Below are 16,600 nucleotides of genomic sequence, written 5' to 3' on the forward strand. Positions count from 1 at the left end.
CAAAGCCTGAATTCACATAAATTAGAAGCATAATGCCTGGGCCCGGGAGACGTGCACCCTCAGAAAGGGCGAACTAAAATGGAAACCCACCCTGCAAAGGTGAACCACAAGAACACACTTCTATCTTGGGCTGGGCTATGAATGAAAGTTAAAAAAAAAAAAAAAAGCACGTCCTTTGAGAACTTGTAGCCACTGGCCAGACCTCAGGTAGTTTGGGACCCAGTCCACCTTCTTTGTATGATCCCAAAACACAAGCCTATAATTTAAAGAATATCAGGGTAGGTAATATCCCCAGGTGTCTAAGAGAAGCAAAAACAGACTTTCCCAGATGAGCATACCCTCAACCAGGCCTCAAGGAATTTCCTAGAGACAGTTAACAAAAAACTCACAATAAAATATTATAAAACAGAAATCCAGCAAGCCACAGATAACAGAACTAGAACCACAGAGAGGTCAGCTTTTATAATTAATTATCAGAATTAAAATTTAAAAATAAGTCTGCTTGAAATGTTTTCAGATTTAAAAAGGGCATTGAAAACATGAGCGAGAGAATAGGAGACTAATAATTAGGCCAATTTGAAGAAGAACAAAATATTACTTTTAGAAATTAAAAAAAAAGAAACTTACTAAAATTAAGAATTCAAATGGATAGAAAGTTAAACGGAAGATTAATAGAAATGTATACGCGATAGTGAGAGGCCCCACACACCGCGATGAAGAGTGGCCCCCGCTCGCCGCAACTAGAGAAAGCCCTCGCACAGAAACGAAGACCCAACGCAGCCAAAAATAAAATAAATAAATAAATATTTAACTGTATAGAGTATTAGTGACCAGGAAGATATATCTGAGGAAATTATCCAAAGTATAGCCACAGGGAGGTAAGATGTGGACATCGTAAGGGGGATTAAGAGCCGCAAAAAAAAAAAAAAAAAAAAAGAGCCACAGAGGAACAGGAAGAAGGCCCAACAGACTGCATCTGTGTCTTCCTGTTTCCTACAAATAGAGCAGCCCACTGGCTACATCCCTAGCCGGAACTTAAAAGCACTTTTTTTTTTTTTTTAAGGATCAACATAATTTTTTTCATTATCAGTCTTACAAATTACTGAGGTGGGGCAAGGCTAGGATTGTAGCTTGAATCTCACTTTTTTTTTTTTTTTTCTTTTTTTTGCAGTACGCGGGCCTCTCACTGTTGTGGCCACTCCTGTTGCGGAGCACAGGCTCTGGACACACAGGCTCAGCGGCCATGACTCACGGGCCCAGCCGCTCCGCGGCATGTGGGATCTTCCCGGACCGGGGCACGAACCCGTGTCTCCTGCATCGGCAGGCGTTATCTCAACCACTGCGCCACCAGGGAAGCCCGAATCTCGCATTTTTGTTGAGAAACAATCTGATTGGGGAAGTCGTGTCACTGAGCAGAGGGCCATGGAGGCGTCCCAGGTTACGAGCCGTGTTAGAGACCTTCCCAGAGGCAACAGGGGAGACAGTCAGAGGTCTACTCCAGGGGCTCTCGGTGTCCTCCTTTAGGGAGGCACGGGGAGGCACGATGGGCTTCGGGAGCTTCACCCCGCAGGTGCTTTGTCTCTGTCTTAACATTCCCATCCACATCACACAGCCCCAGGCAGAGTTGGGTGGTGCTTTGTCCCACGAACCTCCACCCGTTTATAAGTGGGCAGACCCATCACTGGTCTAGGCTTCAAGCAGAGAGCCTGGCTCCAGTCCCCTGCTTTGTGTCATTGGAGTTCCCTTTATTCAGCCAAACTCCTTACCACCATTACCTGCTTCTAGACTCAAGGCCTTCAACCCACAAGCTTGGTAATTAACATTCTGGGTTCCTTTCATGGAGATACTCATCTTGGTTTTGCAACCGACTGGACTTTTTTGTTTTTCTTCTTTTACTTTGATCCATTGTGACTGAGGGGGATTTTGAAGGGTGAATGAATTTATTCTACATTCTCTCTTCAAAGAAATTTTTGAGCAGTTTTTACAGGAAATAATAGTGTCCTTATTTCTTATATCTGCAATAATGAGCATAAGTCATTTACTGTCTGACCTAGGGCAAGTTGCGTAACCTCACTATGCTTCAGTTTCATAATCTGCAAGATAGAGATTTTAGTAGAACCCGCTAAGGACATTGTTGTGAAGATGAGATGAGGTTTAAAAAAAAAACTGCACCAAACCTAAAGGCACTTAGAACACTGGCAAGCAGCAAGTACTCAGTAAACATTAGCTGTTATTATTGGTACTGGGTAAAAAGCGAGGTTACCTTATGTTTTCCAAATATACATTATTTTATTTTTATTTTTATTCAACCCAGTGACATAGGTATTATCACCCTTAATTTGAGGTAAGAAAGTGAGGCACCCAAGGGTCAAATAGCAAAAATTGTAGCGGTGAGATGAACCTTGGGTACATCTAGATTGGCTGTTGGCTTTGTTACACAGAGAATGATTGATTAATGTATGTTTCTTGGTCTAATATGGGTGATGACATAGAGAAGACTAAGACGTCATTCTGGGTGAGGCTGTAAGGTTTTGGCTCTGTTGATATTAACTATTATAACAGATGGCATGACAGCCAGCAGTGAAAAAAGTCTAAGGCATTATATAATGAATCGTGTGTCATTTAATGCTCATTACACTTTAACTTCAGTTGCTCCCAGGCTCCCACGAATGAACTCTTATCTCTACAGGCAATAAAATGTTTATAGCAGTCAGTAATGTATCAAATGATAAAGGTCAGTCTCAATGAAACCCTCTTCCATTTTTACAACATTCAGGTAAGGGTAGATAAACCCCTGCATTACGTAAGATAAACTCACTTTTATTTTTCAGTCAATAAATATCAAGTGTTTGTCTGTTCAAGGCCCTGAGAAAGGCAACACTGAGGAAATACACTTAGGTGGAAGACATGCTTTCTATCTTAGTAATTCCCATTAACGATCCACAAGGTATTCAGCTTCTCAGGCTTGAGATCTTAAAGTCAGCTCCGGCTTCTTTAGTCTCTCACTTTCAATGTTTTATCCATTACCAGGAACTGTAAATTCTTACTTTATGATGTTTCTTTTGTGTCTCTTTCCTCACAAATTTTTTCCACCATTGCTCTAGTTCAGTCTTTATTTTTTTCATTTCCAGACTGATCACTGCCTTCCCACATGCCCCCAACCATTCTATACATGAACAGATTAATCTTCCTAAAACACCACTTTGACAATGGCATCCCTCTACACTAAACTTTCAGTGTTTTCTCACTCTCAAGGTAAGTCTACATTCCTTGGTTTGGCATTCAAGCCTTCCATAATTTGGCCCCAGAAGATACTCTCCCATTTCTATTAGTACGTTACCGAGAATGGAGCCTTTGAACTGCTCTTTGAGGGAGAGTTTCCATGAACAAATGTTGTATGCGTGTTCTGCAATGATGAAACCTACTTAACTTGTTTTAATCTAGCATCTCCCCATCTTTTTTTACACATAACACATATCCATAAAGTCCTATGTTTAAGTAAACTTTTAAATTGCAGTATAACATAATACAGAAAAAGTAAAGAAAATCTAAGTAAACAATTTGATGTATATTTACAAAGTGAACATACCTGTATATCTGCCACCCAGACCCCCATATATATATTTTTGTTTGTTTGTTTATTATCAGTATCCCAGGAGTCTCCCTTATGATCCACCCTAGTCATTGCCGCTTTCAAAGGTAACTACTCATCTTACTTTTATCACTGTACATGAATTTTGTCTATTTTGGTTTCTTTTTTTGGCTTGTTTGCTTATTTTTATTGAAATATAATTGACATATAACATACACAAATATGTATGTATATATATATATTTGATCTGAGTAACAGATATACAAGTGTGTTTACTTTGTAAATACACGTCAAGCTGTTTACTTAGATTTTCTGTACTTTTTCTATATGTGTGTTATACTTCCATTAAAAAGTTTACTTCAACTAAAGACTTTATAGATATGTGAAATTTACTTCGGTGGACTCTCAACTTCTAAACTTTCAGTCTGTTTTGCAGGGACAAATGTTACAACCTCTGTCCCACTTTGTAACTCTGCAGGTTAATTATCTGTACCTACCTAATTATATACATTTTTTCCTCTGCTATGCTCATTTTTTTAGGGCTTGACTACCTCTGTGAACTTTACAACCAAATGAGTTATTTGGTCTCTTGTCTGCTATATAAAGAAAATTATATGAATCAAGGTGGTCCGGCTGCACATCTGGCCTCAACACCTCCACCATCCCCAGCTGCCCGTCCCCCACCCCACCTTATGTTGTCTCTCTCTGTATTAATGCCACCTTCTCTTCTCTTCTCTTTTCTCTTCTCTTCTCTTCTCTTCTCCGTACCTATAAAAACATTGACAACCGGTTTTGGTATTTCTCTTCTTTCCAAGATGTCACTACTTTGGCAGAGTCTGTGTTTATTTAGATGACCAACCCATCACCCTAGCTTCTGTGCTATTTGATCTTCTCAACTTAATCTTCAGTGTAGGCAGAATTCTAAAGATCCCCTTCTCCCCCAGGGTCCAAGATTCCACTGGTATGTAACCAAACATTAATCTGGGTACTGCTCTGAGTAAATGTGAAGTTGTGATTGAAGTTCAAATGAGTTCACCCCAAAATATCTAGATTATAGTGAGATTATCTAGATGGGCCTGATGTAATCACACAAGCCCTTCAAAAGGAGGAAGGCGAAATCCAAGAGATTAGAAGTTTGAGAGCCTGCTTTGAAGATGGAGGGGAGTCACATGAGAAGGAACGTGGGCAGCCTGAAGCAGCTGGTTGACCGACAGCAAGGAAACGAGGACCTCAGTCCTAAAACTGCAAGGAGTTGGATTCTGCCAACAACCTGTCCTTGGAAGTAGATTCTTCAGATAAGAGTCTTCAGATAAGAGCCAGGTGGCTCATACTTCGATTTGGCCCCATGATACCCTAAGCAGAGCCAAGCCTAGCCCGCCTAGATTCCTGACCTCCAGAATTTTGAAATAATTAATGAGTATTGTTTTAAGATGCTAAACTGATGGCAGGTTCTCAGCACTAGAAGATAAATATACCTTCCTTCCATTTCCAGAATTTTACTGTCACGTTGAAACCATGGGACCTTGTCAAATCCTGGAGTGCCAGTATTATATGCCAGCTTCCTATTCAGTGACTTCACCGTCCAGTTTCAGCTCTTCAGCCTGCAAGTGACCCCGCTATAGGCTCCCTTTCTACCTGTCTCCTCCTGGATTCACTTTCCCATGATGAACCACTTCACCCGCTCAAACCCATGCTCCATTTTTCTATTGCCTTACCCACCCAGCAAAACCCCATCCTTGAATTAATTCAACCTTCTAACCCGCTCTATCTTTACTTCTTTGTGATTGGGAAAGCCATGCCCATTTGTGGCTTTGATAGCACCACTTTTATAGAGTCCAATCTTAGGGGTCCTTGGTGTTGCTCTGTAGTCGCTCTCTGGGTCCCTTGGAAGAAAAACTTTTCCTCTGCCAATAGGCCTAGTGGGGCTGGGGGAGGAATGAAAGTTAATTGACCACAAACCGATTAAAGGAGAAAAGATCAGGTTCTGGGGCTTACAGACCAGCTTACTAGGGGAAAGGAGGGTGGAGAGAAAGGGATTCTATGGGAAAACAAAGGACTTTTAGGAAAGACAAGTGGGCTTTTAGGGAAAGAGGGAAGTATGACAGTTTGTGATGTTGGTTTATGCAATTTCTTATCCAGGTGTGCGTGGTTGGTCTTCTGCCAGGCACTGAAGCTCCTCTGAGGGGATTTATAGCAGCTTCACTCTCTGAAGGCCCTGCTTTTAGTCAGATAAGGGAAGCTTCAAAAAACAAAAAAAAGCTTCTTTCTGCAACAGCTGTATCTCATATGGCTTCAGTTTAAATAGTCCTCATAGGAGCTCTGTGGGTCCCTACAAGTGCATCTTCTTTGTTTCCTTAGGGCCGTGTGGTAAGGAGAATAATGACCTGCCAAAGATGTCCATGTCCTAATACCCAGAATGTGAATGTGCTAGGTTACCGAATCAGATGACTTTAAAATAAGGAGATTACCCTGGTTTATCTGGTCGGTCTAATGTCATTATAAGGGTCCTTAAAGGTAGAACGGGGAGGTAGAAGATGAGAGTCAGAGAAAGAGATGTGATGACAGAAGCAGGGTCCGAGAGATGCTGTGTTGTTGGCTGGAGGAGGGGGCCATAGCCCAGGAACTCAGGAAGCCTCTGAAACCTGGAAGAGTTTCCAGAAAGGAACCCAGAACTGCTAACAGCTTTGGTTTTAGCCCGGTGAAGCCCACGTTGGACTTCTGATCTACAGAAGTGCCAGGTAATACATTTTCGTTGCTTTAAAGCCACCAGTTTTGTGGTAGTTTGTTACTGCCGCCACAGGAAATGAATACAGGCCTACTCCAGTATTCATCATTTTTTCAGATCCCTGATCTTCTCATTCGCGCCCATACTCTCAGCAGATCCCCCAACTTCAGAAAGAAGGTGGAGTTGTAGGCCATACATTTCTTTCAATCTTCTCTCTTTTCCCTTCTTAAAACATTTATTACATGAGGACGCCCCCTGACTCCCTTCCCCTTTGCCACAATTAAAAAAAGATATAGGGCTTCCCTGGTGGCGCAGTGGTTGAGAGTCCGCCTGCCGATGCAGGGGACACGGGTTCGTGCCCCGGTCCGGGAGGATCCCACATGCCGCGGAGCGGCTGGGCCCGTGAGCCATGGCCGCTGAGCCTGCGCGTCCGGAGCCTGTGCTCCGCAACGGGAGAGGCCACAACAGTGAGAGGCCCGCGTACCGCAAAAAAAAAAAAAAAAAAAAGATATATATTTTTGGCTTTTCTAACACTAACTCGTCTGAATTCTAATTCCATTCTGCTTTCTAAGGTACCTGATTATAGCAGTTAACCACCTTTCCTTCTTTATGGCTTGTCCTCTTGGCATGGACACACATTCTGGCCTGTAATTTAAACCAAACAATAAATATTTTCTCTGAACCCCAAGATGGTCTTTAGGTATACTCCTTTCTCTCACCTTCCTTTTATAGTGAGACCTTTGGGAAGAGTTGTCTATACCCTGTTCCTGTTTTATCCCTTACTCGTCAGTGCTCAAGCAACTACAGACTGAACAGTCTCTCACGGAGTGAATCAAAGGCCCCTGGTAGCTGTAAGCAGAGCCATGGGGGGTCATGGTGCATACGGCCTCTTGCACCGTTTTTTATTTGCTTCAACTTAAGTAGTAATGAAAATAAATATACTGGGATCCAGTACAAACATTATATACGTAACCCAAATGCCCCCAGGCCCATAATAAGCCCTGCCTGAAACCTGAACTTGCTAAGGGGGAATCGACCCTGAGTTCACCACTTGGAGTAAGCACTGAGGAGTGGACTGGTTCCTTACCAGCTCCTTGCACTTGGTGGCCGGGCAGGCAGATAGACTGAGAGCTCAGGGCGGCTCGGAGAGCTTTGGAGGATATTAAGAATCCTATGAGAAGGATGAAGAGAGCTTCTCATAGGTCCATATAAGAGCTTTGGTAGTAGAGTGCCTGATTGATGGAGTTCTAGGCCCAGGAAGTTTGTTCCTTTAATGAGAAGACTTTTTGATTTTGCTTTGGTTGCCATTCTATATAACATATAAATCATATCCTTTATCAACGTTAAACAAATTTGTAACCGTCTGTTGCTGACATTCCGTCAAGCACTGATACCCCTGTTAGAACCATACAAGCAAACACCCCTCACTGGTGCGACGATTGGAAAGTACTATGCTTCCCCTCTCCCCGACAAGTCTCCCAGTTATTTTTGGAGTTTTCAAAAGGGAGACTCAAATGACTTCATGAATGAGACTATCGGCTCCCTTTACCTGAAGGCATCTTTTTTGAATCATCTAGTTATGTCCATGCGCACTACCTACAAAAACACATGGTGACACCTCAGGCCTTCCAGCGCCCATTTAAGATCTCCAATGTGTGCGTCAAGGGTGTGGACTCCAGACGGCCCCGAAGCTTTCCAGTTGGGACTGTAAAGAAATCCTAACTTTGACAATTCTGTGGCTTGACTGCAAGGCACATAAAACGTGACAGTGACTTCAACCAGCTTGAAGATGGTCCAGCAGGTCAGTGATATCATCAGAGATCCATACTCTTTCTGTTTACTTATTATGCCATCTAAGAAATTAATAGAAAGAAATGGGGGGCTTCCCTGGTGGCGCAGTGGTTGAGAATCTGCCTGTCAATGCAGGGGACACGGGTTTGAGCCCTGGTCTGGGAAGATCCCACGTGCCACGGAGCAACTGGGCCCGTGAGCCACAACTACTGAGCCTGCGTGTCTGGAGCCTGTGCTCCGCAACAAGAGAGGCCTGCGCACTGCAATGAAGAGTGGCCCCCGCTCGCTGCAACTAGTGAAAGCCCTCGCACAGAAACGAAGACCCAACACAGCCAAAAAAATAAATAAATTTTAAAAAAAGAAAAAAGAAAGAAAGAAATGGGGGAAAACTTTACATTGAAAATTTACAGATAAACCACAAACGATCATTAAACATTAAAAAAGCTTATTCTAAGTCAAAGTAATATAAATTAAAACACTGATATGCCATTTGTTACCTATCAAATTAAAAATAATTATTATTCTGTCTAGTATTTGTGAGAATTTAGGGCAACAAGCAATCTAAATTGTTAGGAGACTGAATTTGGCACAAACTTTTTGTGGGAAATTTAGCTGTATGTCTTAAAATTTTTCAAATGAGCATAGCTTTTGCCTCAGCAATTCCCTGTCTCGAATTTACCTGTGTGCCATGACACAGCTGCAGAGATGTTTTGTGAATAATAGGAAGATTGGTTAAATTAATTATGGTACATAACAAGAGAACTGAATACCATGTGCCCGCAGGGAACCATGTTTGCAATGTAACAGTTTGACAAAATAATAACAGCTACTGCTATTGAGTGCTATCTAATGACTTTGCACACATTGTCCCATTTAATCTTTGTAACTACCCTGAGAGATCCTTTCCCCTGATTACCAATAACCACTTCAAGACTAAGTAACTAGTTCAAGTCTCTAGGGTTTGGGAAAGCCAGGATTCAGACACAGGCTATCTGACTCCAGAGATGATGACGTTCATCCTTGTACTTTGTATATAAACCCAATTTTGTTTTTTCAAAAAAAAATGTATGCAGAGAAAAAGACTAAAAGCAGATGGTATGTGGCTGATGGGTTACAGGGGATTTTCATTTTCTTACTTGATACGTAATAAGAGAGAAAAAATTTAGTTAAATGGAAAAGAAAAAGTGCCAGATTAGGAACACATTCAGGGACTTCCCTGATGGTCCAGACTCTGCAGTCCCACTGCAGGGATTAGGGGTTGCATCCCGCATGCCGCACAGTGCGGCAGGGAGGAAAAAAAAAAAAAGAATAACCAGGCTCTATGAATACTGGGCAGTTACTCTATTCAGAGAGGTTGTGAGGTGGAGAGCAGGGAGAACAGAGGGCAATGGTCTGAGAAACTGAGTCACCCATTTAGCCTAACTTTTGACCTTGTGTAAAATGGCCTCCTTTGGACCAGGTGACTCATATGTAAAATTAGGACCATCGTCTTCAGGTTCCCCCCTCCCTAATATTGTTACCTAAAATACCCAAACACAAAATGAGAAGACAGGGCATTTGAAAATAAGTAGCCCGAAGTAAAATGCTAATTTATAAGTTAAAATGACTCTTTATAATGCCATACATTTATGAAATGCTGGCTTTAATCTGAATTTCTCAAACAATTTGATGGCAGTGATCAGCTTAAGAACGTATTGGGATGAGGTTAGGAACTCTCTTCCTGAATCTGCACACTTTCCAGCTTTTCTACACCATCAGTGTATTGAACAGAAGTACTGATATTTATGACAGGAGTGTGAGGGACACATTTAAACTGTTCATAGTACTATTTTCATTCAGCAAGTTTTGTCTCCTCCACCCCTAGATTCAGTTCCTGATTTTATTGGCCCTGGGGCGCGCGCACCTGATTTCTCAGAAGCTCATTCATTAGAGACCGCCTACTTGCTCTGGGGGTGGACAGGAAAAAAAAAAAATCCAAAAAACAAAACTCGGTGTCCGCTTCCCCTGGTGCTTAGGAGCGTGGGACACCGGCAGTGGCCAAATCCATCCGGGTCAGACCAGGTATTGCTCGGCCCTGGTAGCGTCCTGGGGCTTCCAGGGTCAATCGCCCCAGTCCGTTTCGTGCGAGCCCCGGAGGACAGGAGCTGTGGCTTTGTCCCTGCGGGCTCCGGGATAGTCATCTCCGTCAGCCGGTCCCCGCGGGCAGGTGACGGTGTGGTCCAGCGCCAGGCTGGATGCGCTCACACAGCCCTCGCCCGCGTTCCGCCTGAGCACCGGGCCCTTACCAGCGGCTAGGCAGGCGGCGCCACGCCTCCCGCCGGCCTTCGGGCACCGACCCCGAGGGAGCTGGGGTGCGAGAGAGGGGCCCCGCCCTGCGCTCTTTCCGCTCGCCGCCCGCTTCCCCTTGACAGGGACAGTCATCCGGGGCCAGCGCCTTCCCAGGCCGGCCCGCGGCGCCGGTGAGTGCGGGGCTCGCGGGGAGCGCGCGGGCGCGGCGGCTGGGCTGCCCGCCGGGGCGTGGGCGTCGGTGGGAGAATGTCGCCCCTCGGGCGGGCGCGGCCTGGCTCCTGGGTCCTGGGTCCTGTGCCGCTACGCGCCGGCTCCCGAGCGCGCGCGCCAGGCGCAAGAGGGAGCCAGACTGGGCGGACGCTGGAAGGAGGCCGCCTGGAAAGGGGCGCGTAGTGCGGGCGCTTGCTCTCCTTGTTGAGTGGGAGCTGCTTCGGTCGGGTATGTTTGGAAGGTCCAGCTGACTCAGCTTAGCGTTTATGTAAATGATTGTTAGTGCTCTGCCTCTGAGCATCACAGCACCGCAGACTGAAGCCCTTGGTTAAATTAAACTGAACCACTGTTTTAACTGAGCGAGTAAACTGTGAAGGCGTTTGGGATGTGTGTGCCATGAAAGGTCCGTGGCTGTTGCGTGTATACATTTGGTAGAGAATAGAAAACTGTACAACTGAGATGACTAGGTTTTAATTAGTCCCTCCCAGCCAGTTTCATTTGAAAGTAAGTATGAAACAGACTGAAAATATAGACTCTTTTTTTTTTTTTTTTTAAACCAGAAAACAGTGTCTTGGTGCAACCGATTCCGTGTCTGGTAGTGTGTGTTAGCCGGTTGGTAAAACTCTTGCCTTTCCCCGAATGTATGAAGCTAGAGTTGATACTGGGTGGATTAAAACTTATTGAGTATGGAAATAGGAGAGAAATGTGTTAATATTGGTGCTTTTAAAGGGATTAGCCAATATATTCTATGTCTTTTTCTCCCCAGGACATAAAATGTGTCCACAACTTTGGATGGTTTGCCAAAGAGTTATATTGAGCTGCCTTTTGTAATTTTTCTGTGGGTAGTTGACTTTTAATGATTAACTTCAAAAAATTAACCAGCTTATTTCAATACTTATTAAAAATAATACTGGAGGAGTTAGAACAATACAGAGAAACATATGACCAAAAAATTAGATTGTAAATCTAGCCAACAGGTAAAAAAATACCTGTAATGTTGCCTCATTTTATTTTCTTGCCCAATAGTAGAAATATAAGAGCTCATTACACTTTCAGGAAAAAAAAAAAAAAAAGATTCATAGTAACAAATGTTACTATGGTCATCTTTGTTCCAGACGCTGGGCATTCAGCAAGAGCTCCCATAGGAGACATTCTGTTGCATTCTGTTGCATCAAAATGGTATGAAAATACACTGAACAGCCAAAATCAATTTCTGCATTATTTTTATTAAGCATTCAAGAACATTTGAGGCAAGCATAAGTGTTACAGATGGAAAGTAAAATGTACCAAGAGAAGAGTCACCATGGGGGAGCACATTAGAATGGATGTGGACAGCAAATTAAAGTTACGCCTTGGAAGCTAAAATAAAAAGGGACCGATCAGTCACACAATTCAGTGAGGATAAAGACAGGAAATATATGAGATCCTTAGAGAAGATTTTCCTGGCATCTGCTTCTGAGGCAAATGTCTTGTGTCACAGAAGGATGCAGAGACTGAAGGATGGCGGTGGGAGAGTCTGGGTGCCCATCCCATAGTACATGCCAATAGTGCATTTTCTAGGACTGCTTGCTGTAGTTGTCATTGTCCTTGCCGTAAGTATTATGAGAAACGCTTGTAGGTTGCTAAGCCCCTATGGTCACAAATGCTGCAGTTTGATAGTTTGGGCTTATTTGGGAGTAAATCTAGATTTTATAGAGGGATAGATGGACCTCATGTCTTCAGATACTCTGTATTTCTCTCTCTAGCTTTTTTAAAAATTTAATTAATTAATTTTTGGCTGCGTTGGGTCTCCGTCGCTGCGTGTCGGCTTTCTCTAGCTGCGGTGTGCAGGCTTCTCATTGCGGTGGCTTCTCTTGTTGCAGAGCACGGGCTCTAGGCACGTGGGCTTCAGTAGTTGTGGCTCGCGGGCTAAGCTGCTCCACGGCATGTGGGATCTTCCCGGACCAGGGATCAAACCCGTGTCCCCTGCTTTGGCAGGCGGATTCTTAACCGCTGCTCTACAAGGGAAGCCCCCTCTCTAGCGTTTCTGACAGCAGTTGATATCAAGTGGGAAGTTTTGTTCTCTGTTGTTTATTGGGGTTATAGGTTAGGGTTGAGATTTTTTAGTGAAAATTAAAGAACTTGAATGGCCATCCTCTCTATAGGATATAGGATATTATAGGTCTACAGGAAGCTAAAGTTTATCCTTTAAAAAATCAGTTCCCACTTCACTCCAGGATGTGAACCAAGAAACTGTCTAGCTGAATTGGGCCTCATAGTTTTGTGTTATTTTCCCAGCAGCAGTTTTATGAGATCTAATTTATGAGAACATATCATTGAGTTCACACCTATGTAAAGTGTACAGTCTGTGCAGTCATCACATTTTCATCATCCTCTCCCCTAAAAACCCATTAACACTCACTCCCCTTTCTCACCGCAGCCCCCTCGCCCCCTCTTGTTTTTTGGAAGCCGGTATTCTCCTTCACTAGGAGACTGTTAGAAAGTGGACATCTAATTTTTGAGCCACACAGTTAGCTTGTTTATAGAAATAAATAAAACATCCAGAGAATCGCAGCATTGAAAGTAGTGTTCTGTCATTTAAACTGGGGTTGGTGCGTGTGGGTAAAGCAGAAGTGCTGCCCTTATCCCAGTTTCAAGGAAGAAGTTTTGTTTTCGGCAAGAAGGGTGGAATGAAATCTTGGCAAGGTCAGAAACCCCGTTGAAAACGCTGCTCACTAGCTCAGTCCCTTTGGGCTTGCAACTGAAAAGACCTGTTACTCTTTTTTTTTTTAATTTTTTTTAGAGAGTTTTTTTTTTCTTTAATTTTATTTATTGATGGCTGCGTTGGGTCCTCAGTTCTGCGCGCGGGTTTTCTCTAGCTGCGGCGAGCGGGGCTGCGGGCTTCTTGTCGCGGTGGCTCCTCTTGTTGCGGAGCACGGGCTCTAGGCACGTGGGATCAGTAGTTGTGGCTCGAGGGGTCTAGGGCGGAGGCTCAGTAGTTGTGGTGCATGGGCGACCAGGGCTCAAAACCCGTGTCCTCTGCATTGGCAGGCGGATTCTTAACCACTGTGCCACCAGGGGAGTCCAGACCTGTTACTCTTTAGAACAAGGTTTGGCTGGAAATTCGTGCTTAGGCCCAGGTAGCATTAGGTAGTTCTCTATCATTTCACAGGCATTGAGTTTTTACCCAGAGGCATAAAGATGGAAGTCTCTAGAAAGCAGCAGGCCCTATGATCTCTCTCTGAAGGCACTTGAGCTGAGTGTCTCACAAAGAAAGAGTAATAAAGACTGCCTGAGAGGTACCCACACCTCGGATGCCTTTGCACAGGAGGTCTGCCTCTTCTTTTCCTGTCCTGCACAGCCCTACCCTGGCCGCACCCTGAGCCCACCCTGGGGGAAGGGAAAGAGGGATAGAAAAGTTAGAGGGACAACAGGATCCTTAGAAAGGGAGAAGAAAGTATTTCATTTTACTCCTTTTCCTCCATCATCCCATATTAGTTTGGAATGCCTTAAGAGATTATCAGGTCCTCAGAATTAATAAAAGTGGCCGTTAACTGTGGTGAATGCTTGCAGTCTGCAGGAGGTTTTTACATTCATTCTCATTTTTTTGCTCACACCAAACCTTTCAGGGAGATATTGGAGTTTCATATTTATAGAGAAGGAGGCTGAGAATTCACAGGGTCATTTATAGCTGGGACAGAAAGACTGTGTTGAACTTTATTAAAGTTCACCAATCCTTCCTTTCTTTTTTCTTTTAAACTTAGCCTGGCCATCTGTTTCTGTTTCCTTCCATGTTCACAGAGCAGCTCATTTTAAAGGCATGCAGGGACGTGAAAAGAGCATGTGATCTGGTGGGAGTAGGGAGGCCCAGACCTAACTTAGGTCTAATCAACTGTGCCCTTTCTTCATTTTCTACTTTTGATGAAGTCTTGTCATCTCTCTGGGCCACAGTTTCTTCATGGGACCAGAGAATATATGAGTTTGAATGGGAGAGGTCTGATTTTCTTTGAGTCCACAAGTGGCATATGGGTTAGTTGAAAGTGCCAGATTAGTTCTACAGACTGTCAGGTGTACTGAGAACACGTAGTATTCTTATCTGACCCATCAGTGAAGGGTTCTGCAAACCAGCCATGTGCCTTGTTTTAGAAATCTTTCTGATCCACCTTTCTCCTGTTTCATAACACAGGGAGACTGTTATCTGTCTTTCCAGTGATATCTCATATGATAGTTACCTCAAATAGAACACGTGTACTTCAGAAACCATAAAGCCATGGGCTAACTGTAGTTAAAAACCTAATTTGAGTCATACCTTAAATCTGATAGTACTGTTATTATCATGCCAAACCGTTCACTGCTTCCATCGGAATCTAAGCTATGAGTACAATATGTTTGACATGTGCAATGTTGATTTACGCCCAGTTATTACTAGCAGCCTAGGGCCAGGTGACTCATTCCAGTTGCTACAGTGTAGATCCATCCTTGCTACTTTTAGCTCTTTCCTGGAGCTACAAACCCCTCATTGTGTTCTGATTTCATCCTTAGATATATACCTTCCCTCTCCCCCAGTGAGATGTGTTCTATCTTGCTTCCTAAGTGGAAGCAAGCAAAAATTCAAGTGGTTTGAATTTTTCAACAAAAATCAAATTGCTGTTCTCCCCTCCCTCCATATGTTATGAGAAACGAGGGAAAGAGATCTTTGATGTGTTGGTCTTTATAAAACAATGCTTTTCAGAATAGATACAGCCGTGGCTGGGTTGGTTTTAAAGAGCAAAGATAGCAAGTTAAGTCTAATATTACACTTGCGTTATAAACATTGAAAAATATTGGGGTTATTTCATTATTTATTTTGGAATTATTTTTAGACTTGTTGCAAAAAAAAATGGTACAGTGGGTTCCTATAGCATCTTAGGTAAACTGTAGTACCATTGTTGAAACTAATGGATTAACATTGGTAAATGCTATTAACTAAACTATAGACTTACTTGGATTTCATCGGCTTTTCACTCTCCTTTTTCTGTTCAGGATCCAGCCTAGGAGTTAACATTGCGTTTGATTGTTGTGTATCATTAGTTTCCTCCAAACTATGACAACTCATCAACCTTCTGTTCTGTGGTTTTTCCTGACCTTGACACTTCTGAAGCGGACTGTTCAGTTAGTTTTTAGAATGTCCCTCAGTTAGTACTCAGTATTTTCTCATGACTAGATTGAAGCTATCCATTTTGGGAAGAAATACTAGAAGTAACCCCAGTGCCTCATAGCAGAGGTACATTATGTCTTATGGCTTTTGTAGACCTTGGTTAAGTGCTGTTTGTCAGGTCCCCGATGGAAAGTTATCATGTTTCCTTTTGTATTTAGTAGATATCTTGGGAGAGAAACTTGGACCATGCAAAATATCTTGTTTCTCCTTAAATCTTTTTTTTTTTTAATTTATTTTATTTATTTTTGGCTGCATTGGGTCTTCGTTGCCGTGAGCAGGCTTTCTCTAGTTGCGGTGCATGGGCTTCACATTGCAGTTCCGTGTAGAGCACGGGCTCTAGGCACACGAGCTTCAGTAGTTTTGGCACGCGGGCTCAGTAGTTGTGGCTCATGGGCTCTAGAGTGCAGGCTCAGTAGTTGTGGCACACAGGCTTAGTTGCTCCGCAGCATGTGGGATCTTCCTGGACCAGGGCTCGAACCCATGTCCCCTGAGTTGGCAGGCGGATTCTTAACCCTGTCCTTAAATCTTTATTCACTAGTTTTAGCATCCATTGGTGGAACTTGATGTACATGGTACTGTGTTGTTCTAATGGTGATTTAAAAATTCTTTTTCTCATTCCTTCGATGTTTATTAAAGAGAATTCTTCTGTAAGGAAGAGCTTTTCCTTCACCATTTATTTATTCAACTATTTGTATCAGTACAGACTCATGGATATTTATTTTATTATATAGGTTATAATCTGATACTGTCATTATTTAATTTACTGCTCAAATTGTTCCATCTTTAGCCACTGGGAGCTCTTTTTTCAGGTTGGCCC

The 16,600-nt window shown here is 43.2% G+C and overlaps 1 protein-coding gene across 5 annotated transcripts in view; it reads left to right on the forward strand.

Moving 5' to 3' along the window:
- The window catches only part of ABCG2 (ATP binding cassette subfamily G member 2 (JR blood group)), a 147,032-nt gene that overhangs the window by 64,533 nt on the left and 65,899 nt on the right, over positions 1 to 16,600 (forward strand). The window contains exon 1 of one of the 5 annotated variants that reach the window (XM_022582297.2): positions 10,459 to 10,567. The exons of the other annotated variants lie outside the window; for them this stretch is intronic. The gene's annotated coding sequence lies outside the window, so the exon portion shown is untranslated. Of the gene's footprint in view, positions 1 to 10,458; positions 10,568 to 16,600 lie in introns of those variants that run through there. 5 annotated transcript variants of the gene reach the window in all.

This window comes from Delphinapterus leucas, chromosome 5, assembly GCF_059928025.1.
Source record: "Delphinapterus leucas isolate spDelLeu-1000000601 "Yukka" chromosome 5, BTC_Dleu_Yukka2, whole genome shotgun sequence".
Lineage (NCBI taxonomy): Eukaryota > Metazoa > Chordata > Mammalia > Artiodactyla > Monodontidae > Delphinapterus > Delphinapterus leucas.